We start from the raw sequence: 23,873 nt of genomic DNA, 5'->3' as shown, positions 1-23,873 counted from the left end.
CTCAACGCTATAAGTGGAAGGGGGTGTGTGGGGTTTGTTCACTAGGGTGTTAAAGATCACAGAGGAATATCTCATGCTTTGATGTTTAATTGTATTGTAAAACACATTTTAGAATATTTCTGCATAAAGTAAAATTCTAGCTGTTCTGTGCTTTGAGTTTGGTGTTCCTTTTGTTTGTTTGTGAGTGCGTGTCTGTGTGTGTGTCTGTGTGTTTGTGTGCGTGTTTGTTTGAATTAGTTTGTGTGTCTGTTGGTAGACATTTAAATAAAAATTCATGTCTTTTTTTTTGTATTCTCACATGGAGGAATTGATGTGTGGAAAGATGGTAGAGTCGAGAAGAAAGTGTCAATGTGATGGCTGGAAAGATAAACTGAAGAGAAACAAATCGTATGAAAGAGAATATAATACAGACTTTGAAAGAGACCGAATTAAACGATAAAGAATGAGATTGACAGGGTTGAAGAGCTTGTAGGAGAGAAAAAGTGTTTCTATCCATTGGAAGACTGAAGTCAGTGTCTCCTAATGTGTGATACTGATGTTGTTGTATTCCAAATGGACTAGACTAGAAGAACAGGACTTCCTGCCTGTTGCTTCCGGTTTCCTGTTTCCTGTTTCCTGTCAGGCCTGGTCATCATGGCGGCTGCTTGCTGGGTGGTCTGGGCAAGACAGGACAGGACAGATCTCAGTGCTACTGACCACATAGACTACTAATATCACCAGCTCCAGCCTTTAACTGCATATATGCCAGGCTAAGATCCACCTAAAACACCCACATATGGAGCTCACCATGTAGACCGCTGCCCTGGACTGTCTGGATTGAGAGAGGAGGACAGTAGACAACAGAGAAATGAGGGTTGGATGTGATAAGAGGGAGAGAAACGTTTAGAGAAGGATATGGGATATATTCCGAACACTACTCGATACACCCAGTAAGTCTGTACATGATATTATGAGCCTGGGTTGTATTAGTTTAAAGTAGATATGAATAGCTTTTACTGCATTTATATACAGTATGTCTAGTGTGTCAGTGAAAGTTCATTTTCAGGCATTGGAAAAGCCAGACGTTAGATATTATAGACTGCAAGTTTTATTTTGATTATATATGTTTACTTGCATTAGTTACCATAGTTTCACAGTGAGATTTATTTTTGACGAAATCCAGGCACCTTGTACTGTACCTGGGTAGTTTCCAAAAACCAAATAGCTTGACTTCATCTTGAATTGTCTATTTTACCTGCCCTAAATGTGCTGTGAAATAAAAGTGGAATTAACTGAGGGACGACTTCTCCCTCACTGTTCAGAGACAAGTCCCACCTCCCCCTTTGGTGTGGCATGCTGTTGGACTTCACCCAATGACAAGAAAAAAAAGGAGGGGGAAAAGTGCAGAAATATTTTCCAGTGACTGTAATTTATCTTTGTCACCCTAGCAACATAGCCGAGTCATTCTGAAACATGGTCCGGTGAGACGCACAGAGGTTCCTCTGTGCCCTGGCCTCACATACTCTAACATCCATCTGAAAGCCCACCGCTGCCACCAATGCTGCCTGCCTGCTGCCTCCTGCCTGCCGCCGTGGTTCACAGCTCACTAATAGGTGTTTTTTAGAAGATCCTGTGTTCATGGAGCCAGAGGCGGAGTTTCTCACATACACCCTGACCAGTCCAGTTAAAAATATATATATTGTTATAATAGTTAATTGGTCATCGTTGACTGATATGTAAATGTTCATTATATTGGCGCAGAGCTGATTATAGTGTTCATTTTTGAATGCTCTGGGTTATTTTATGTCACAAAGCCACAGCTCTGTATCCACAGGATCGATAAGCAGGAAGTTCTCTGTTGAAGTCAGTGGCCACTGTTGAAAACATTGTTAGTGAATAATACTGTCAGAGTGGAGACGCTACAGTAGGAATACACTCTGTTCTGTAGAGCACACAGCTTAATCCAGGCAGTGTCCTGCCAAAGACCACACCACTTTTCCTCTCCACTGTCATCTGTGTCATTCCCAGATCAGGGGCCGGCCTCCAAAAATGTGTCATACAGGGCTGTCTCTAACATTTAGAATGTAGAAAGAAACAGAAAGAGAAACAGAGAGGGGGAGAGAGACTGAGAGGGAGAGAGAGACTGAGAGGGGGAGAGAGACTGAGAGACACAGAGTGACTGAGAGGGAGAGAGAGACTGAGAGGGGAGAGAGACTGAGAGGGGGAGAGAGACTGAGAGGGGGAGAGACACAGAGAGACTGAGAGGGGGAGAGAGACTGAGAGGGGGAGAGAGACTGAGAGACACCGAGAGACTGAGAGGTAGAGAGAGACTGAGAGGGGGAGAGAGACTGAGAGGGGGAGAGAGACTGAGAGGGGGAGACAGACAGAGGGGGAGAGAGACACAGAGAGACAGAGGGGGAGAGAGACTGAGAGACACCGAGAGACTGAGAGACACCGAGAGACTGAGATGGGGAGAGAGACTGAGATGGGGAGAGAGACTGAGAGGGGGAGAGAGACTGAGAGGGGGAGAGAGACTGAGAGGGGGGGGGAGACTGAGAGACACAGAGAGACTGAGAGGGGGAGAGAGACTGAGAGACACAGAGAGACTGAGAGGGGGAGAGTGAGAGGGGGAGAAAGACTGAGAGGGAGAGAGAGACTGAGAGACACAGAGAGACTGAGAGGGAGAGAGAGACTGAGAGGGGGAGAGATGGAGAGACACAGAGCGACTGAGAGGGAGAGAGATGGAGAGACACAGAGAGATGAAAGGGGGAGAGAGACTGAGAGACACAGAGAGACTGATAGGGAGAGAGACTGAGAGACACAGAGAGACTGAGAGGGAGAGAGAGACTGAGAGGGTGAGAGACTGAGAGACACAGAGAGACTGAGAGACACAGAGAGACTGAGAGGGAGAGAGAGACTGAGAGGGGGAGAGATGGAGAGACACAGAGAGACTGAGAGGGGGAGAGAGACTGTGAGGGAGAGAGATGGAGAGACAGAGAGATGGAGAGACACTGAGAGATTGTGAGGGAGAGAGATGGAGAGACACAGAGAGACTGAGAGGGGGAGAGACGGAGAGGGAGAGAGAGACTGAGAGGGAGAGAGATGGAGAGACAGAGAGACTGAGAGGGAGAGAGATGGAGAGACTGAGAGGGAGAGAGAGACTGAGACACACAGAGAGACTGAGAGACACAGAGAGACTGAGAGGGACAGAGAGACTGAGAGGGAGAGAGAATAAAAGAGAGCGATAGACATGTTCCTAAAGCTGACTATATCTGGGTGTTATATGACCGTGTCGACATTGTCTTTGTATTGCTCTCTGATAGAGAACTCTGACAGGCTTGGTGACTGTAGTCTTTTTCTACTGCCATGTTCTAAAACAACTGGCAATGTATTTAAAAAAAATATCCAAAATGACTTTGAGGCTTTCATGGTCTGAAGTCGTGTAGGATGTTTTGTTGCATTTGGGGAAAAAAACAGAATAATAACAGGTAAATACTGCTTATTGAGCTGTGCAACGCAGAAAGAGAAATCTTCAGAAACTAATTTTGTTATATTTTATTAGTTTCTATGCCACAACAATAATTCTTAAATTCAGCAATATCTTCAGAAACTTTACTTTACATTCAGAAACCTACTTTTATCTGCTAAAGTTCAGGTAGTTTTCGTAGTGCCATATAGGAATTTGTGCCACTGAAATATGCCTTTAGATGTTTACTTCATAGTTTGAAATTGTGTAACTTTCTTGTGGAAGTCCACAGATAAATATGTGTAGGTTTGACTGCCTGGCACAGAGGGGTATCTCTCTCTTTCGCTTTCTCTCTCTTGTGAGCACACTCTTTCTCTCTCTCTCGCTTTCTCTCTCTCACTCTCTCTCTCACTCTCTTTCTCTTCCTCTCTCTCTCTCACTCTCTTTCTCTCTCTCTCTTTCTCTCTCTCTCTCTCTCCATTTTTTAAGAGTTTTCTGGCTGGCTCGCTGTTTGCTTTGATGTATGGCTTTTCCATAATGCAGCGCGTGATGTCATTATTCATTCTTAGAGAGAGAGAGAGAGAGAGTGTTGCGGACAGGAGATTTGCAGTACGGAGTTGCATGTATAATGAATGAGGGGGCACTTTGTTTAAAACTCCAACCTGGTGTTTCACTTCAAGGTTTAAAACTCCAGCCTGCCACTTCACTTCAAGGTTTTAAACTCCAGCATTGTGCTTCACTTCAAGGTTTAAAACTCCAGCCTGCCACTTCACTTCAAGGTTTTAAACTCCAGCATTGTGCTTCACTTCAAGGTTTTAAACTCCAGCATTGTGCTTCACTTCAAGGTTTTAAACTCCAGCATTGTGCTTCACTTCAAGGTTTTAAACTCCAGCATTGTGCTTCACTTCAAGGTTTTAAACTCCAGCATTGTGCTTCACTTCAAGGTTTTAAACTCCAGCATTGTGCTTCACTTCAAGGTTTGAAATTCCAGCTGGCCACTTCACTTCAAGGTTTGAAACTCCGGCATTGTGCTTCACTTCAAGGTTTGAAATTCCAGCTGGCCACTTCACTTCAAGGTTTTAAACTCCAGCATTGTGCTTCACTTCAAGGTTTTAAACTCCAGCATTGTGCTTCACTTCAAGGTTTGAAACTCCGGCCTGCTAGGCAGAGTGGAACCTTGTGAACACCACCAACCTCTCTCTGAGCTCTGCCGATGGATGCTTTCAGCTGGCTGCCACTGTGGACAAGCCCAGTGGAAAAACAAATAACCTTCTGTGTGTGTGTGTGTGTGTGTGTGTGTGTGTGTGTGTGTGTGTGTGTGTGTGTGTGTGTGTGTGTGTGTGTGTGTGTGTGTGTGTGTGTGTGTGCGTGCGTGCGTGCGTGCGTGCGTGCGTGCGTGCGTGCGTGCGTGCGTGTGTGTGTGTGTGTGTGTGTGTGTGTCAGAAGAGAGAGGGTTGAGCAGTAGGAGAGAGGTGGGGAAGTGGGGAAGAAGAGAGAGAGGTGTGGAGTGATGAGGGTTTATATTTGAGCAGCGCTGCAGTGACTCCTTTCTATTTGTCTATATAGCATAATACCTCCTGTTTATGTGTTTTCGTGTCTGTGAGTGGAACTGTGAGGGTGTGTGTGAGCAGTATTGTTTGTTAAAATGACCCTGGTCTTATTTTTGTCCCTGTGCTGGGCTCATGGTTTATAAATAGATGAGGAAGCATGGGGGATACCTGCCGTGGTGGAAGCACCGGGCTGGCCTCCCTCCTCCACAGTCCCAGGCCCTCCAAGTGCCTCCACGTCACATCCTTCCCCTACTACGGTGCATCCTCGCTGGGCTACTCCACCACTGTCCCCTGGGGGACTACCAAACAGGATGGGACTGACATAGAGGGTGTATCAAGCCAATGAGAAATTCCTCTACAGTAGGAGACGTTGTTGTTGTCTTCTTGGCGTGTAGACTTGGATATAGTTGAATAGGGTGACATTTTGGAATATGAGGGGAGTGAATTGGTGATAATTGTACATATGTCTCTGTTGTTGTAGAGACTATCAGCGATAATGGCAGTAATGGGCTGTGAGGGTGGTGTCGTGAGAGGAGTGTTAACGGGTTAAGCTGGAGCAAAGTATTTTCTGACACCCACTGTGTCTCTGTGTGTAAACTGGAGGGGTGATGTCCTCTCTGCTCATTGCCATCTCTATGTGGAGGTGTCATGTTAATTTCACTTCACTGTCACATACATGTGCCATGTTAACATGGTGCTGAGAGTGTTAACTTTCTCTTTTTGCCTCCCTTAGGAAATGGTTGTCTTCACACTGTCCTCGGTCATTGGGTGATCAGGTCTCAAATGTAGTGTTTCATTTTTTCATGACACTCTCATATAGTATGTAGGAAATCTTTGGATTGATTTGATTGATATTTATCAATCTTCTGCTAACTGCTGGTGATGTTGAGCTCGGTTATAATCATATTAACTAGGGCATCCTTGTGAAGAGTGAGAGACAAATCCAGGGCTACCATGCCTCACTAGTAATTGGTCAGTAGTTTTCTCCAATTTGTTTGTACCTTTCTGAAGGGAATAGTACTGGCTGTTATTAATTTGCTTTTGACAGCTTAATTTGATAAGTGGGCTTCTTGTTAACCTTTCTGATCTCCCCATCCCGGATCCGGGTTCGTGAATACAGACTCAAGCTCATTACCATAACGCAACGTTAACTATTCATGAAAATCGCAAATCAAATGAAATAAATATGCTAGCTCTCAAGCTTAGCCTTTTGTTAACAACACTGTCATCTCAGATTTTCAAAATATGCTTCTCAACCATTGCAAAACAATCATTTGTGTAACAGTATTGATGGCTAACGTAGCATTTAGCATTAGCATTCAGCTGGCAACATTTACACAAAAAAACAGAAAAGCATTCAAAAAAATCATTTACCTTTGAAGAACTTCAGATGTTTTCATTGAGGAGACTCTCAGATAGCAAATGTTCAGTTTTTCCTGAAAGATTATTTGTTTAGGACAAATCGCTCCGTTTTCTGCGTCACGTTTAGCTATGAAAAAACCCCTGTATCCAGGATTGTGTAAATCTATCAGCAAGCTCATTAGCATAACACAACGTTAACTATTTATGAAAATCGCAAATGAAATGAAATAAATATGCCATCTCTCAAGCTTAGCCTTTTGTAAACAACACTGTCATCTCAGATTTTCAAAATATGCTTCTCAACCATAGGAAAACAATCATTTGTGTAAAAGTAGCTAGCTAGAGTTAGCATTTCGCGTTAGCATTTAGCGTTAGCATTAGCGTTAGCATCCAGCACGCAACATTAACAAAAACATAAAAGCCTTCAAATAAAATCATTTACCTTTGAAGAACTTCTGATGTTTTCAATGAGGATACTCTCAGTTAGATAGCAGATGCTCAGTTTTTCCAAAAAGATTCCTTGTGTATTAGAAATAGCTCCGTTTTATACATCACATTTGGCTACCAAAAAAAATCCATAAATTCAGTCCTCAAAACGCAAACTTTTTTCCAAATTAACTCCATAATATCGACTGAAAACATGGCAGACGTTGTTTAGAATCAATCCTCAAGGTGTTTTTCACATATCTCTTCATTGATACATCGTTCTTGGAAACATGGTTTCTCTCCTGAATCCCAGGAGAAAATGCCTGCACCTGAAGATTACGCACAAATTTAGACAAAGGACACCGGGCGGACCTCTGGAAAATGTAGTCTCTTATGGCCAATCTTCCAATGATATGCCTACAAATACGTCACAATGCTGCTAAGACCTTGGGCGAACGACAGAAAGTGTAGGCTCATTCGTTGCGCAATCACAGCCATATAAGGAGAGAATGGAAAACAGAGCTTCAGAAATTCTGCTAATTCCTGGGTGATGCATCATCTTGGTTTCGCCTGTAGAATGAGTTCTGGGGCACTTACAGACAAAATCTTTGCAGATTCTGAAACTTCAGAGTGTTTTCTTTCCAAAACTGTCAAGAATATGCATAGTCGAGCATCTTTTCGTGACAAAATATCGCGCTTAAAACGGGAACGTTTTTTATCCAAAAATGAAATAGCGCCCCTAGAGCTCTAACTGGTTAAAGAAGCCCAGGATTGTTCTCAGAGTACAGACAGTTTTTGTTATGTTCTTCAAAATGCTGCCTGTCGATGACCCACTTCTGAGGTTGTGGAAAACAAGGAAGAGCAGTACGAAATCCACAGGGAGATAGATAGAGAGAGAGAGAGATGTCGAGAGGAAGAGGGAGATACGGGAAGAGAGAAAGTGAAAGAATGAAAGGCTCTTGTTAATTTTTCTCTGAAGTAAATTCAAGATCCTTTTCTGCCTCCCCTCCCTTCTCGTCCCCCTCCTCCTCTACCTCTCATCTCCTCCTCTTTTTCCTCTACCGTTCAGCTGCCTACCTTCCTGGGCTCCTCTTCCCTCTAGTCTAGTCTGTAGAGAAGCACTTGGAATGATAACAGGGATTAGGTTCTGATGCTCGCTAGCTCCCCTCAGTTAAGTACACCTGTAATGAGTTGTTTATTTGGGATAATGTGCAGCAGCAGAGGCTGGGGTCCAGAGCTGGCCCCTTCCACCCCCCACCCCCACCCCCACCACCCACACCCCCACCCCAGTAAGTGGGTTGCTCACTGGACAGGGTGGGAAGAAGGGGAGGGTCCTTCATCGTTCTCAGCCCGTTCCTGAGGTCATGTGGCCTGTGGATTTTTCTCAGGGTGGAGAAAACCATCAATAATATGAGAAAATGAAGGGAGGAAACGGAGAGAGGAGAGGGAGAGAGGAGAGCCCACCAGTGTGAGTGTGTGAAGTGGAAAAATCTGTTTGTTTGCAAAGGGGACGTGCTCTGCTATCATTAGCCAGGGGGGTAGGAAGGGGGCAGGGGGGGCATGCAAGGTTATGTGAACGGTGCAGCTGTTCTCCGAGCTGAGGGATTTGAGGCGGGAACTACGGCTAATCAGCCTTGTCCTTCACTCTACTGTACGGCCGGACCAGAGCTAAACCTTGTGAACCAAATCTCCCACTCCCCCACTGTAGCTCTTCACTTCCCAAATAAGAAAATGACTAAATGTTGATTTCAAGGATAAGACTGCAGAGAAAAAAATACATACATGATTTACATGCCTCTCTGTAGGAATTTGCTGTTTTCTTTTCACTTTTTATCTCTCGGATCACGAAACAGTTTTCATTCAGTCCACATGGAAATTAGGATCTGAATAATAGTCATAATAGTCATAATAAGAGTGATTATTTCGTGTCGTTTTCATTCAGTCCACATGGTAATTAGGATCTGCTTAATAGTCATAAGAGTGAATATTTCAAAATACATGAATTAAGGATTTGGAAGCATTATAAAATCTTCCATTGTTGGGGGATTTTCCCTATTTTGACCTAATCTCCAATTTATGTTGCTTTAGTCCCCCCCGTTCTTTAGTCCCCCTCGTCCCCCCCGTCCTTTAGTCCCCCTCGTCCCCCCTGTTCTTTAGTCCCCCCTCCCCCCCGTCCCTCCCATCCTTTAGTCCCCCTCGTCCTTTAGTCCACCCCGTCCCCCCCGTCCTTTAGTCCCCCCCTGTCCTTTAGTCCCCCTCATCCCTCCTGTCCTTTAGTCCCCCCTCCCCCCTCCCCCCCCCATCCTTTAGTCCCCCTCGTCCCCCCTGTCCTTTAGTCCCCCTCGTCCCCCCTGTCCTTTAGTCCCACCGTCCCCCCATCCTTTAGTCCCCAACCGTCCCCCTGTCCTTTAGTCCCCCTCGTTCTTTAGTTCCCCACCGTCCCCCCATCCTTTAGTCCCCCCTGTCCTTTAGTCCTCCTCATTCACTTCGTCCTTTAGTTCCCCCCGTCCTTTAGTTCCCCACCGTCCCCCCTGTCCTTTAGTCCCCCTCGTCCCCCCTGTCCTTTAGTCCCCCCGTCCCCCCATCCTTTAGTTCCCCCCGTCCTTTAGTCCCCCCGTCCACTCCGTCCTTTAGCTCCCCCCGTCCTTTAGTCCCCCCTGTCCTTTAGTGCCCCCCGTAAACTCCGTCCTTTAGTTCCCCCCGTCCTTTAGTTCCCCCCGTCCTTTAGTTCTCCGTCCTTTAGTCCCCCCAGTCCCCCCTGTTGTTTAGTCCCCAACCCGTCCCCCCATCCTTTAGTCCCCCCCGTTCCCCCATGTACTTTAGTCCCCCCTGTCCCCCCTGTCCTTTAGTCCCACCGTCTCCTCTGTTGTTTAGTCCCCCCCGTCTCCTCTGTCCTTTAGTCCCCCCAGTCCCCCCTGTCGTTTAGTCCCCCCCATCCCCCCTGTCCTTTAGTCCCCCCATCCCCTCTGTCCTTTAGTCCCCCCCGTCTCCTCTGTCCTTTAGTCTCCTCTGTCCTTTAGTCCCCCTTGTCCTTTAATCCCTTCCGTCTCCTCTGTCCTTTAGTCTCCTCCGTCTCCTCTGTCCTTTAGTCCCCTCTGTCCTTTAGTCCCCTCCGTCTCCTCTGTCCTTTAGTCCCCCCGGCCCCTCTGTCCTTTAGTCTCCTCTGTCCTTTAGTCCCCGCTGTCCTTTAGTCCCCTCCGTCTCCTCTGTCCTTTAGTCCCCCCCCGTCTCCTCTGTCCTTTAGTCCCCCCTGTCCTTTAGTCCCCCCGTCTCCTCTGTCCATTAGTCCCCCCCATCCCCCCCATCCTTTAGTCCCCCTCGTCCCCCCGTCCTTTAGTCCCCAACCGTCATCCCTATCCTTTAGTCCCCCTCGAACCCCCGTCCTTTAGTCCCCCATCCCCCCGTCCTTTAGTTCCCCCCGTTCTTTAGTTCCCCACCGTCCCCCCATCCTTTAGTCCCCCTGTCCTTTAGTCCCTCCCGTCTCCTCTCCTTTAGTCCCCCCGTCCCCGATGTCCTTTAGACGCCCCCATCCCCCCTGTCCTTTAGTCCCCCCCATCCCCCCTGTCCTTTAGTCCCCCCGTCCCCCTGTCCTTTAGTCTCCCCGTCCCCCATGTCCTTCAGTCCCCCCCATCCCCCTGTCCTCTAGTACCCCCGTCTCCTCTGTCCTTTAGTCCCCCCTGTCCTTTAGTCCCCAACCTGTCCCCACTGTCCTTTAGTCCCCCCGTCTCCTCTGTCGTTTAGTCCCCCCCGTCTCCTCTGTCCTTTAGTCCCCCCAGTCCCGCTGTCGTTTAGTCCCCCCACCCCCCCTGTCCTTTAGTCCCCCCGTCCCCCTGTCCTTTAGTCCCCCCCGTCCCCCATGTCCTTTAGTCCCCCCCATCTCCCCTGTCCTTTAGTCCCCCCGTCTCCTCTGTCCTTTAGTCCCCCCTGTCCTTTAGTCCCCCCGTCCCATCTGTCCTTTAGCCCCCTCCGTCTCCTCTGTCCTTTAGTCCCCCCCGTCCCCTCTGTCCTTCAGTTCCCCCCGTCTCCTCTGTCCTTTAGTCCCCCCTGTCCTTTAGTCCCCCCGTCCCCTCTGTCCTTTAGTTCCCCCGTCCCCTCTGTCCTTTAGTCCCCCCCGGCCCCTCTGTCCTTTAGTCTCCTCTGTCCTTTAGTCCCCGCTGTCCTTTAGTCCCCTCCGTCTCCTCTGTCCTTTAGTCCCCCCTGTCCCCTCTGTCCTTTAGTCTCCTCTGTCCTTTAGTCCCCCCTGTCCTTTAGTCCCCTCCGTCTCCTCTGTCCTTTAGTCTCCTCGTCTCCTCTGTCCTTTAGTCCCCCCTGTCCTTTAGTCCCACCTGTCTCCTCTGTGCTTTAGTCCCCCTGTCCTTTAGTCCCCCCCGTCCCCTTTGTCCTTTAGTCCCCCTCGTCCCCCCTGTCCTTTGGTCCCCCCTGTCCCCCCCGTAACCCCCATCCTTTAGCCCCCCGGTCCTTTAGTCCCCCCCGTCCCCCCTGTCCTTTAGTCCCCCCGTCCACTCCGTCCTTTAGTTCCCCCCGTCCTTTAGTTCCCCACCGTCCTTTAGTTCCACACCGTCCCCCCTGTCCTTTAGTCCCCCCGTCCACTCCGTCCTTTAGTTCCCCCGTCCTTTAGTTCCCCACCGTCCCCCCTGTCCTTTAGTCCCCTCCGTACACTTCGTCCTTTAGTTCCCCCTGTCCTTTAGTCCCCTCCGTACACTCCGTCCTTTAGTTCCCCCCGTCCTTTAGTTCCCCCCGTCCTTTAGATCCCCGTCCATTAGTCTCCCCCGTCCCCCCTGTTGTTTAGTCCCCAAGCCGTCCCCCCTGTCCTTTAGTCCCCTCTGTCTCCTCTGTCCTTTAGTCCCCCCCGTCTCCTGTGTCCTTTAGTCCCCCCCGTCCCCTCTGTCCTTTAGTCCCCCCCATCCCCTCTATCCTTTAGTCCCCCACATCCTCTTTGTCCTTTAGTCCCCTCTGTCCTTTAGTCCCCCCGTCTCCTCTGTCCTTTAGTCTCCTCTGTCCTTTAGTCCACCCTGTCCTTTAGTCCCCTCCGTCTCCTCTGTCCTTTAGTCCCCCCTGTCCTTTAGTCCCCCCGTCCCCTCTGTCCTTTAGTCCCCTCCGTCTCCTCTGTCCTTTAGTCTCCTTTGTCCTTTAGTCCCCCCTGTCCTTTATTCCCCCCGTCCCCTCTGTCCTTTAGTCCCCTCCGTCTCCTTTGTCCTTTAGTCCCCCCTGTCCTTTAGTCCCCCCCGTCCCCTATTTCCTTTAGTCCCCCACATCCCCTTTGTCCTTTAGTCCCCTCTGTCCTTTAGTCCCCCCTGTCCTTTATTTCCCCCCGTCCCCTCTGTCCTTTAGTCCCCCACATCCCCTTTGTCCTTTAGTCCCCTCCGTCTCCTCTGTCCTTTAGTCCCCCCTGTCCTATAGTCCCCCCCGTCCCCTCTTTCCTTTAGTCCCCTCCGTCTCCTTTGTCCTTTAGTCCCCCCTGTCCTTTAGTCCCCCCGTCCCCTATTTCCTTTAGTCCCCCACATCCCCTTTGTCCTTTAGTCTCCTCTGTCCTTTAGTCCCCCCTGTCCTTTATTCCCCCCGTCCCCTCTGTCCTTTAGTCCCCTCCGTCTCCTCTGTCCTTTAGTCCCCTCTGTCCTTTAGTCCCCTCCGTCCCCTCTGTCCTTTAGTCCCCCCCGTCCCCTCTGTCCTTTAGTCCCCTCCGTCTCCTCTGTCCTTTAGTCCCCCCTGTCCTTTAGTCCCCCCCATCCCCCACCCCCTTTGTCCTTTAGTCCCCTCCGTCCTTTAGTCCCCCCCGTCTCCTCTGTCCTTTAATCCCCCGTCCCCTCTGTCCTTTAGTCCCCCCCGTCCCCACTGTCCTTTAGTCCCCCGTCCCCTCTGTCCTTTAGTCCCCCCCGTCCCCTCTGTCCTTTAGTCCACCCCATCCCCCCCGTCTCCTCTGTCATTTAGTCCCCCCTGTCCTTTAGTCCCCCCCGTCCCCTCTGTCCTTTAGTCCCCCCCGTCCCCTCTGTCCTTTAGTCCACCCCATCCCCCGTCCCCTCTGTCCTTTAGTCCCCCCTGTCCCCCCTGTCCTTTAGTCCCCCCGTCCCCCCTGTCCTTTAGTCCCCCTCGTCCCCTCTGTCCTTTAGTCCACCCCATCCCCCCCATCCCCTCTGTCCTTTAGTCCCCCTCTGTCCTTTAGTCCCCCCTGTCCCCCCTGTCCTTTAGTCCCCCCGTCCCCCCTGTCCTTTAGTGTCCCCCGTCCCCCCTGTCCTTTAGTCCCCCATCCCCTCTGTCCTTTAGTCCCCCATTGTCCCCTCTGTCCTTTATCATTGAGCAGGTTGAAGCAGTTCAAAGCAGAATAGGATGCAGTTGAATCTACAGATCAGCAGAAGAACGTCAGAGAAGGCCCCAACTTCTCTATCATCTTTTCTGATCACATGCTGCAGAAACAGGGCCAGCGCAGCGACAACAACTGAGCAAAGCCTCACCGTGTTGTGCTAATGCGTTCAGCCTGCCACGGTATCCAACAACAAGCCAAAATATCACACATCTCCACATCACACGCTACTCCTACAACAACACAAACAGGAGAAAACAAGCTCAAGAACCCAGGAATTGAAAGCTAGCAAGGAGCATAATATGTGAACAAGTTGTATCAAACTTTCTGGAGGAACATTTTTAAAGAAAATAATCTGTAGGATGTGAAAAAGCCTTGCTACACGTACAGTGTCACTTCGTGAGGCAAATAAAGGGGGAAAAGTACCTTGACAGATTTTCTTATTGCTGTGATCTACGTCAGGCACAATGGTGCGCTGTGGGCTACAAATAGAACTTGGCCAAAGCGGTAGTGGAGTTATTGGCAAGAGGGGTCATTTTTGTGTGATACAATGGCCTTCGCTATAATCACGTAAGGAGAGGAGACGAGTGTCTCTGCCAAGAAGTGTGGTCGCGCGTCAGTAATTTAATATTTGTTTGTCTCTTTTCATTCTTTCTTTTTCTGTCTCTCTCTCTCTCCCTCCCCCTCCTCCTTCTCATCCCTGGTAGGGTTTAAGTAGCAGTAAGCTTTATCAGATCACTCTAGCTGAGGTCTCTTTCAAACCGCTTTTTGTAGTTTGGATTTTGTGCAGCTGTTCGGGCTCTTTAATCATGCGCTATCTTTTTTCACTCGCCTTCCCCTCCTCTCGTTCTTCCTTCTTCTTCCTCTCCTCCCTCTTCCCCTAACATATGTTTATTGGCTGCTTTCTGTGACAAATTACGAGCACCGTCTTTGATGAGGTCGGGTTGTGATGGTGCGGGGAGTAGAGTACTGCCCCTTTCTGGTCCCCCTAACCACTCCAAACAGGAGCGTGGCACCCAGCCGCCGTCTAATGAGAGGTTTGGCCTTGCTCTGGCCCGGGTCTGGCCTTGGTGGGGCTGCCTCCCAGCCCCCAGCCTTCTCCCAGCCTCCTCCCAGCCTCACCCCAGCCCTCTCCAAGCCTCCCCAAGCCTCCTCCCAGCTTCCTCCAGCCTCCCCAGCCTTCCTCAAGCCTTATCCCAGCCTCCTCCCAGCCTCCTCCAGCTCCTCTAGAAGAGTGTGATCTGTAGGTACGCCGCCCACCCCCTCCACACTCAACACAACCCAACCTCTACCCTCCCTCCATCCCCACCCCACCATTCCTTAGAGAGCTGTAGAGACAGGCTCAGCTACTGGCCTGGGCTTTTCTTTTAATCTCTGTCGATATACTGTAGTTTGCATCATTGTGGGTAGACTTAAATATACTCATCCACAGACACATTCAACTGGATGAATAAAGTTCAGTGTCAGTTTTGTATATGCTTCTTGGTATAAATGTACTCTATATTCTAGCCAACTCTGAATTGAAACAACATGTTGTAGTACTAAATGATTGATGTGGGGACATTCAAGCTCTTTGTGTGTCTCAAGTTTACAGTGTGTGTATGTGTGTGTCCGTTTGTGTGTGTGGAAGAGATTCTGCCCGGAAACATTATATCAGTCCTGCTTAAGCAAACACTAACTGGAACAATCCCAGTTTAATGATGCGCAACATCAACAGGACAACAACGCTCACCAATAATCAGCCCAATCAGCTTGCGGTCTTCAGAAAAAACAAGAGAAACTCTGACATCATGCTAGCAGACTAGAGCACGTTTTTTTCTGACAGGCCAGGCAGGGAACACGGTTGGGGCTTCAGAATCCTCTCTCTCTCTCTCTCTCTCTCTCTCTCTCTCTCTCTGCTCTACCCCCTCTCTCTCTCTCTCTCTCTCTCTCTCTCTCTGCTCTACTCTCTCTCTCTCTCTCTGCTCTCCTCTTTCTCTCTCTCTTCACTTTGCGATCTAGGTTACTCGGTTTCCTAACGGTGCGCAGGGACTGAAAAAATCCCCCAGAAGGTTGAATTTATGAAGGACATCCTTGTTTAAGTGTGCAACCTTCTACTTCTTTTCAAATGACCTCCACGCTGTGCACAGTCTCATTTCCAGACTGTGGCTCTGGCTTTAGAGCGGCCAGACTGTTAGAGAAAGCCATAATACCACTGTAACGTTACACAAACAGGGATGTTAAGCAGTGTTGTTTATCATTGCTGTAGTTTGAGCAAAGTGTATTAAAGTAATACCATATGAGTGTAGCAGAGGGACGGCTGATTGATTTGAACCTAAATACAAGGCAAACAACATGTTATTGTCGCAGAGAAGACAGAAATACAGCAATCCGTAAAGCTTTTCGTCTCGTTAAGGCGGTGGGTTGAAATCTCCTGGACCGTTAACAGTAGCAGTCTAGCCTGCCTATTCAGACTCAGCATTTAGCTTCTAGTGGCCAATATGTTGCCATGGGAGCCAGATGTGAGGGGTTGCCATGACAGTTTGTTTAAAGCAACCTTGACCTAGTATACCCACAATTCCCTCCACAATCACACACACATGCACGCACACGCACGCACGCACGCACACACACACACACACACACACACACACACACACACACACACACACACACACACACACACACACACGGGTGCACACAGGCACTCCAGTAGTCCATAGAGCAACAGAGGGTCTGTGATCTGTGCCTACCTCTGTGATTTATCTTTGCCTCCAAACTCCAGACATTCCACCCTCTGTCATAGCGTAGCCAACATAATGTATGTGTGAACACTACAGCAGAGAGGAGGTTGTAGAGAGGTTAGCTTGTTGTACCTCCCTAGCCCCTATGACTTGTTTAGGAGTGTTCCTTTTATAGACACTGCTAATAGCTATATTGTCTATAAACACTTGCATACTTTTGAACTTAGTGGACACTAAGACAGCTGATGATGCAACCTTTGTGTGGTTTCCAAATATGCTGATGCATCCCAATAGCAAAGAGGAAAAAAACCATCACTCAACTTCCCCCTATCTTTCTCCCTGCGTCTGTCTTTCTCCATCAGCCACCACGAACAGACAGAAAAGGAAGCGTAAATAACTTTGTCAAATCCCGTAATGTAAAATATATTACTCTACACAATACCACATACAAAACAAAAGTGCTAAAATGAACTGGGAAAAAGGTAATAGAATATAAGCTGGCTCCCACTCTGGAGTGTTAGCCATGTTAGCGTTAGCCTGTGGCTCTAATTGGGGCCAGGAGGGAGCATTTAATAATTGCTGTCAGAAGATCACATGGAATTCTCTTCTTCACAGTCACTGCTGTAGGGTAGAGTGAAACAAATTGTCATCAGAGATTTCTAAACGAACAAAGCTTTTAATTAGGCTGATTAGAATGCTTCTGAAAAAAAAAAAGATTGAGAAAGAACTTGTGATGAAATCATCAGTGGAGCGTCATCATCTAACCACGTTGTCTGGTGTTAGAATCCTTTGCTGCCACGAGACGTCATGGAAGTTTGCCTGCGTTTGAAAAGAAGATCAAGTTGGCCCCACCCCCTAACCCTTCACCCCACCCCCCAACACGAGCTGCTGAATTTTCCTAACATCACGGTTCATCCTTGGTGGAGAACATAATTAGGTGAATATGACAGTGCTTTGTATGTTCTTAGTGACATGGCCTTGGGCTGCTGTCATCGGGGGGGGGGGGGGGGGGGTACTAGTAGTCATTGAAGGGAGACGCTGGTATTCTTTCTGCATCGTTTCCCCCCCTACTTTCTGTGTCTTAGTTCCACAACTTAAATGGTGTTGGTTTACTTAATCAGTATCTTTAGAAGTTGAAACAAGTCAATAATCCTTAGTGACTGCGGGGATAATGAAAGCATAGTGTGTGTTTGTTTGTGTGTGTGTGTGTGCGCGTGCGTGTGTCAGTGCGCTTGAGTGTGTGTGAGTGTGTGTGCATACAGTGCCTTGCGAAAGTATTCGGCCCCCTTGAACTTTGCGACCTTTTGCCACATTTCAGGCTTCAAACATAAAGATATAAAACTGTATTTTTTTGTGAAGAATCAACAACAAGTGGGACACAATCATGAAGTGGAACGACATTTATTGGATATTTCAAACTTTTTTAACAAATCAAAAACTGAAAAATTGGGCGTGCAAAATTATTCAGCCCCTTTACTTTCAGTGCAGCAAACTCTCTCCAGAAGTTCAGTGAGGATCTCTGAATGATCCAATGTTGACCTAAACGACTAATGATGATAAATACAATCCACCTGTGTGTAATCAAGTCTCCGTATAAATGCACCTGCACTGTGATAGTCTCAGAGGTCCGTTAAAAGCGCAGAGAGCATCATGAAGAACAAGGAACACACCAGGCAGGTCCGAGATACTGTTGTGAAGAAGTTTAAAGCCGGATTTGGATACAAAAAGATTTCCCAAGCTTTAAACATCCCAAGGAGCACTGTGCAAGCGATAATATTGAAATTGAAGGAGTATCAGACCACTGCAAATCTACCAAGACCTGGCCGTCCCTCTAAACTTTCAGCTCATACAAGGAGAAGACTGATCAGAGATGCAGCCAAGAGGCCCATGATAACTCTGGATGAACTGCAGAGATCTACAGCTGAGGTGGGAGACTCTGTCCATAGGACAACAATCAGTCATATATTGCACAAATCTGGCCTTTATGGAAGAGTGGCAAGAAGAAAGCCATTTCTTAAAGATATCCATAAAAAGTGTTGTTTAAAGTTTGCCACAAGCCACCTGGGAGACACACCAAACATGTGGAAGAAGGTGCTCTGGTCAGATGAAACCAAAATTGAACTTTTTGGTAACAATGCAAAACGTTATGGTTGGCGTAAAAGCAACACAGCTGAACACACCATCCCCACTGTCAAACATGGTGGTGGCAGCATCATGGTTTGGGCCTGCTTTTCTTCAGCAGGGACAGGGAAGATGGTTAAAATTGATGGGAAGATGGATGGAGCCAAATACAGGACCATTCTGGAAGAAAACCTGATGGAGTCTGCAAAAGACCTGAGACTGGGACGGAGATTTGTCTTCCAACAAGACAATGATCCAAAACATAAAGCAAAATCAACAATGGAATGGTTCAAAAATAAACATATCCAGGTGTTAGAATGGCCAAGTCAAAGTCCAGACCTGAATCCAATCGAGAATCTGTGGAAAGAACTGAAAACTGCTGTTCACAAATGCTCTCCATCCAACCTCACTGAGCTCGAGCTGTTTTGCAAGGAGGAATGGGAAAAAATTTCAGTCTCTCGATGTGCAAAACTGATAGAGACATACCCCAAGCGACTTACAGCTGTAATCGCAGCAAAAGGTGGCGCTACAAAGTATTAACTTAAGGGGCTGAATAATTTTGCACGCCCAATTTTTCAGTTTTGGATTTGTTAAAAAAGTTTGAAATATCCAATAAATGTTGTTCCACTTCATGATTGTGTCCCACGTGTTGTTGATTCTTCACAAAAAAAATACAGATTTATATCTTTATGTTTGAAGCCTGAAATGTGGCAAAAGGTCGCAAAGTTCAAGGTGGCCGAATACTTTCGCAAGGCACTGTACGTGTAAGACTAAAGTCTGGGGGAGTGTTTTCTGTTCCAGTCCAGCAGTCTGTGTCTAAATGGTGGTTACACCTGGACTCTGTAGGCCTACATGACACCATGTGATGCGAGGCAGCGGTTGGACCTTCGCTGAAAAACAGTACCCTTCGCAGATGTGTGTGCTTGAGTTGAACGACGGAGGGAGGGAATCCACAATAATGTACTGCACACGCTAACATAGGCTGTGGAGAAAACACTGTTAGAGAGAGACAGGTGGAGAGCAAGAGAGGAAGAGAGAGAAGCTGAACAGCTTTCTCCACCACAACATAAACCGCTTCTATTTACCTAACCATGGCACCACCACCATCCTCCTGACGTCCATCTTCCCCCACCTGGAGCTGTTCCATCCTGTTTCATTTTCACAATCTGACAAAGATGATTTGACTCTGTCCAAAGCCCTCTTTACTCCTCTTTCCAAATGATGGTTCCCTCTACTGCTGGTTTTCTCCACCGGGGCACAAGAACATTGATGTGTCAGAATAACTGTTCTGCTCTTTACTTCACTCAGTACCTACGGTTCACCGAGTAGTCTGGCACAGAACCCGGAGAACCTGTATCTACCTTAACACTCTGATTCACAATGTTCTGTGATATTATATGATCTCTCTTCCAAATCATATCACTGGCCTGTAAACCCAACATAATCAATTAGTGACGACTTTGATTGTGGATTATCATCAGCCACTCAATCCATGATAATCATATCAGCTATTGCATGCATAAAATGTAGTTACAGTCCCCAAGTCACGTCGCTGATGCAGCAAAAGGAAGCAGGCAGGCGAGCAGGTAGCAGGCGACAGGGAGCAGTATTCAGCTGTCCGGCAGCTCTCTCTCGCTTGCTGCTTCCATTGGACCCATGCAGCAGCTGCAGTTTTACAGCCCTTGGCCTGCTTTCAAAGAGCGGTTGACATATTGTGTCAAATCACCTTATCCTTGGGGGAGTCAGCAATGGACTGTGGAAAGATGGTTCTCACCTGTCTCCATTTTGGCTCTGATGGGTGGCTATCTGTCCACCATTCCTGCTCTGTATGACACAATAGGCCCTGTTTGCGGGTGCTGAGTGAGACATTCAGTTGCAGCAGCCGCCTGACTATTCCCTCTCTCTCCCCTGCTCCTCCTCTCCTCCTGCTCCTCCTCTCCCCATGCCCCTCCTTCCTCCTCCTCCTCTCTTCTTATCCTCATCTCTCATGCTCCTCCTCTCCCATGCTCCTCCTCTCCCCCTGCTGCTCCTCCTCTCCTCCTCCTCTCCCCCTGCTCCTCCTCTCCCCCTGCTCATCCTCTCCCCCTGCTCATCCTCCCCCCCTGCTCCTCTTCTCCTCCTCCTCTCCCCCTGCTGCTCCTTCTCTCATCCTTCTCTCCCCCTGCTCCTCCTCTCCCCCTGCTCCTCCTCTCCCACTGCTCCTCCTCTCCCCATGCTGCTCCTCCTCTCCCCCTGCTCCTCCTCTCCCCCTACTCATCCTCCCCCCTGCTCCTCCTCTCGCCCTGCTGCTCCTCCTCTCCTCCTCCTCTCCCCCTGCTCCTCCTCTCCCCCTGCTCCTCCTCTCCCCCTGCTGCTCCCCCTCTCCACCTCCTCTCCCATGGTCCTCCTCTCCCATGCTCCTCCTCTCCTCCTCCTCTCGCCTTGCTCATCCTCCCTCCCTGCTCCTCCTCTGCTCCTCCTCTCCCCCTGCTCCTCCTCTCCCCCTGCTCCTCTATCCCTGCTCCTCCTCTCCCTCTGCTCCTCCTCTCCCTCTGCTCCTCCTCCTCTCCCTCTGCTCCTCCTCCTCTCCCCCTGCTCCTCCTCTCCCTCTGCTCCTCCTCCTCTCCCTCTGCTCCTCCTCCTCTCCCCCTGCTCCTCCTTTCCCCCTCTCCCCTCTCAGAACAGAACACAGTAGTAGGCAGCACTGGACTTAAAAGGCCCTGTTACCTGTTACCTCACAGTCTCTCCACTGAGAGAGGAGTTACAGGGTTTTTACTTTTCTCTCAAAGCACACAGAGATGAAAAAGGAGACCACTGTGTGCTGAATGGATTTCCGTTGGTCCAAGAATAGAAAGCCATGGCAACAACATGCTTGTTGGAAATGTGTAGCAGAGGTTTGTTGATTGGGTGAGGTTTCGACATATGCATCATGTAGATTTTAAGTCAATAACCAGGCCTTTGTTTTTTAAATAAAATTACTTGAAAACGACGTTGTCTTCTCGCATGTTAATTAATAAAAGAATACAAATTGCAATAATCTCTGACTGAAAAAGATAAATTATTGTCCCCCACGGCTGACACATCAGATACCAACTTCCTTGTATCAATTTTTTCTTCCATTTAAAGCACTTTGAAGGCTTCTGCTATTATCTCTATTCTCTACTCATGGGGCTGGGCAGGGAGGCTGTTTAGGGCTGGGCAGGGAGGCTGTTTAGGGCTGGGCAGGGAGGCTGTTTAGGGCTGGGCAGGGAGGCTGTTTAGGGCTGGGCATGGAGGCTGTTTAGGGCTGGGCAGGGAGGCTGTTTAGGCCTGGGCAGGGAGGCTGTTTAGGGCTGGGCAGGGAGGCTGTTTAGGGCTGGGCATGGAGGCTGTTTAGGGCTGGGCAGGGAGGCTGTTTAGGCCTGGGCAGGGAGGCTGTTTAGGGCTGGGCAGGGAGGCTGTTTAGGGCTGGGCAGGGAGGCTGTTTAGGGCTGGGCAGGGAGGCTGTTTAGGGCTGGGCAGGGAGGCTGTTTAGGGCTGGGCAGGGAGGCTGTTTAGGGCTGGGCAGGGAGGCTGTTTAGGGCTGGGCAGGGAGGCTGTTTAGGGCTGGGCAGGGAGGCTGTTTAGGGCTGGGCAGGGAGGCTGTTTAGGGCTGGGCAGGGAGGCTGTTTAGGGCTGGGCAGGGAGGCTGTTTAGGGCTGGGCAGGGAGGCTGTTTAGGGCTGGGCAGGGAGGCTGTTTAGGGCTGGGCAGGGAGGCTGTTTAGGGCTGGGCAGGGAGGCTGTTTAGGGCTGGGCAGGGAGGCTGTTTAGGGCTGGGCAGGGAGGCTGTTTAGGGCTGGGCAGGGAGGCTGTTTAGGGCTGGGCAGGGAGGCTGTTTAGGGCTGGGCAGGGAGGCTGTTTAGGGCTGGGCAGGGAGGCTGTTTAGGGCTGGGCAGGGAGGCTGTTTAGGGCTGGGCAGGGAGGCTGTTTAGGGCTGGGCAGGGAGGCTGTTTAGGGCTGGGCAGGATGCTGTTTAGGGCTGGGCAGGGAGGCTGTTTAGGGCTGGGCAGGGAGGCTGTTTAGGGCTGGGCAGGGAGGCTGTTTAGGGCTGGGCAGGGAGGCTGTTTAGGGCTGGGCAGGGAGGCTGTTTAGGGCTGGGCAGGGAGGCTGTTTAGGGCTGGGCAGGGAGGCTGTTTAGGGCTGGGCAGGGAGGCTGTTTAGGGCTGGGCAGGGAGGCTGTTTAGGGCTGGGCAGGGAGGCTGTTTAGGGCTGGGCAGGGAGGCTGTTTAGGGCTGGGCAGGGAGGCTGTTTAGGGCTGGGCAGGGAGGCTGTTTAGGGCTGGGCAGGGAGGCTGTTTAGGGCTGGGCAGGGAGGCTGTTTAGGCCTGGGCAGGGAGGCTGTTTAGGGCTGGGCAGGGAGGCTGTTTAGGGCTGGGCAGGGAGGCTGTTTAGGGCTGGGCAGGGAGGCTGTTTAGGGCTGGGCAGGGAGGCTGTTTAGGGCTGGATAGGGAGGCTGTTTAGGCCTGGGCAGGGAGGCTGTTTAGGGCTGGGCATGGAGGCTGTTTAGGGCTGGGCAGGGAGGCTGTTTAGGGCTGGGCAGGATGCTGTTTAGGGCTTAGCAGGGAGGCTGTTTAGGGCTGGGCAGGGAGGCTGTTTCGGGCTGGGCAGGTAGGCTGTTTAGTGCTGGGCAGGGAGGCTGTTTAGGCCTGGGCAGGGAGGCTGTTTAGGGCTGGGCAGGGAGGCTGTTTAGGGCTGGGCAGGGAGGCTGTTTAGGGCTGGGCAGGATGCTGTTTAGGGCTGGGCAGGGAGGCTGTTTAGGGCTGGGCAGGAGGCTGTTTAGTGCTGGGCAGGATGCTGTTTAGGGCTGGGCAGGGAGGCTGTTTAGGGCTGGGCAGGATGCTGTTTAGGGCTGGGCAGGGATGCTGTTTAGGGCTGGGCAGGATGCTGTTTAGGGCTGGGCAGGATGCTGTTTAGGGCTGGGCAGGATGCTGTTTAGGGCTGGGCAGGATGCTGTTTAGTGCTGGGCAGGATGCTGTTTAGGGCTGGGCAGGATGCTGTTTAGGGCTGGGCAGGGAGGCTGTTTAGGGCTGGGCAGGGAGGCTGTTTAGGGCTGGGCAGGGAGGCTGTTTAGGGCTGGGCAGGGAGGCTGTTTAGGGCTGGGCAGGGAGGCTGTTTAGGGCTGGGCAGGGAGGCTGTTTAGGGCTGGGCAGGGAGGCTGTTTAGGGCTGGGCAGGGAGGCTGTTTAGGCCTGGGCAGGGAGGCTGTTTAGGGCTGGGCAGGGAGGCTGTTTAGGGCTGGGCAGGGAGGCTGTTTAGGCCTGGGCAGGGAGGCTGTTTAGGGCTGGATAGGGAGGCTGTTTAGGCCTGGGCAGGGAGGCTGTTTAGGGCTGGGCATGGAGGCTGTTTAGGGCTGGGCAGGGAGGCTGTTTAGGGCTGGGCAGGATGCTGTTTAGGGCTTAGCAGGGAGGCTGTTTAGGGCTGGGCAGGGAGGCTGTTTCAGGCTGGGCAGGTAGGCTGTTTAGTGCTGGGCAGGGAGGCTGTTTAGGGCTGGGCAGGGAGGCTGTTTAGGCCTGGGCAGGGAGGCTGTTTAGGGCTGGGCAGGGAGGCTGTTTAGGGCTGGGCAGGGAGGCTGTTTAGGGCTGGGCAGGATGCTGTTTAGGGCTGGGCAGGGAGGCTGTTTAGGGCTGGGCAGGAGGCTGTTTAGTGCTGGGCAGGATGCTGTTTAGGGCTGGGCAGGGAGGCTGTTTAGGGCTGGGCAGGATGCTGTTTAGGGCTGGGCAGGGATGCTGTTTAGGGCTGGGCAGGATGCTGTTTAGGGCTGGGCAGGATGCTGTTTAGGGCTGGGCAGGAGGCTGTTTAGGGCTGGGCAGGGAGGCTGTTTAGGGCTGGGCATGGAGGCTGTTTAGGGCTGGGCAGGATGCTGTTTAGGGCTGGGCAGGGAGGCTGTTTAGGGCTGGGAGGCTGTTTAGGGCTGGACAGGGAGGCTGTTTAGGGCTGGGCAGGGAGGCTGTT

At 50.1% G+C, this 23,873-nt stretch overlaps 1 protein-coding gene across 16 annotated transcripts in view; it reads left to right on the top strand.

Annotated features, from left to right (window-relative positions):
* LOC110525107 (myocyte-specific enhancer factor 2C) overlaps positions 1 to 23,873 on the top strand; it is a 111,500-nt gene that overhangs the window by 22,815 nt on the left and 64,812 nt on the right. The window lies entirely within an intron of this gene.

This window comes from Oncorhynchus mykiss, chromosome 6 (genome assembly GCF_057628025.1).
Source record: "Oncorhynchus mykiss isolate SJ-2025 chromosome 6, ASM5762802v1, whole genome shotgun sequence".
In the NCBI taxonomy this organism is placed as follows: domain Eukaryota; kingdom Metazoa; phylum Chordata; class Actinopteri; order Salmoniformes; family Salmonidae; genus Oncorhynchus; species Oncorhynchus mykiss.
Note: the sequence above shows the minus strand (reverse complement) of the source record. Positions and strands in the feature narration are given on the sequence as shown.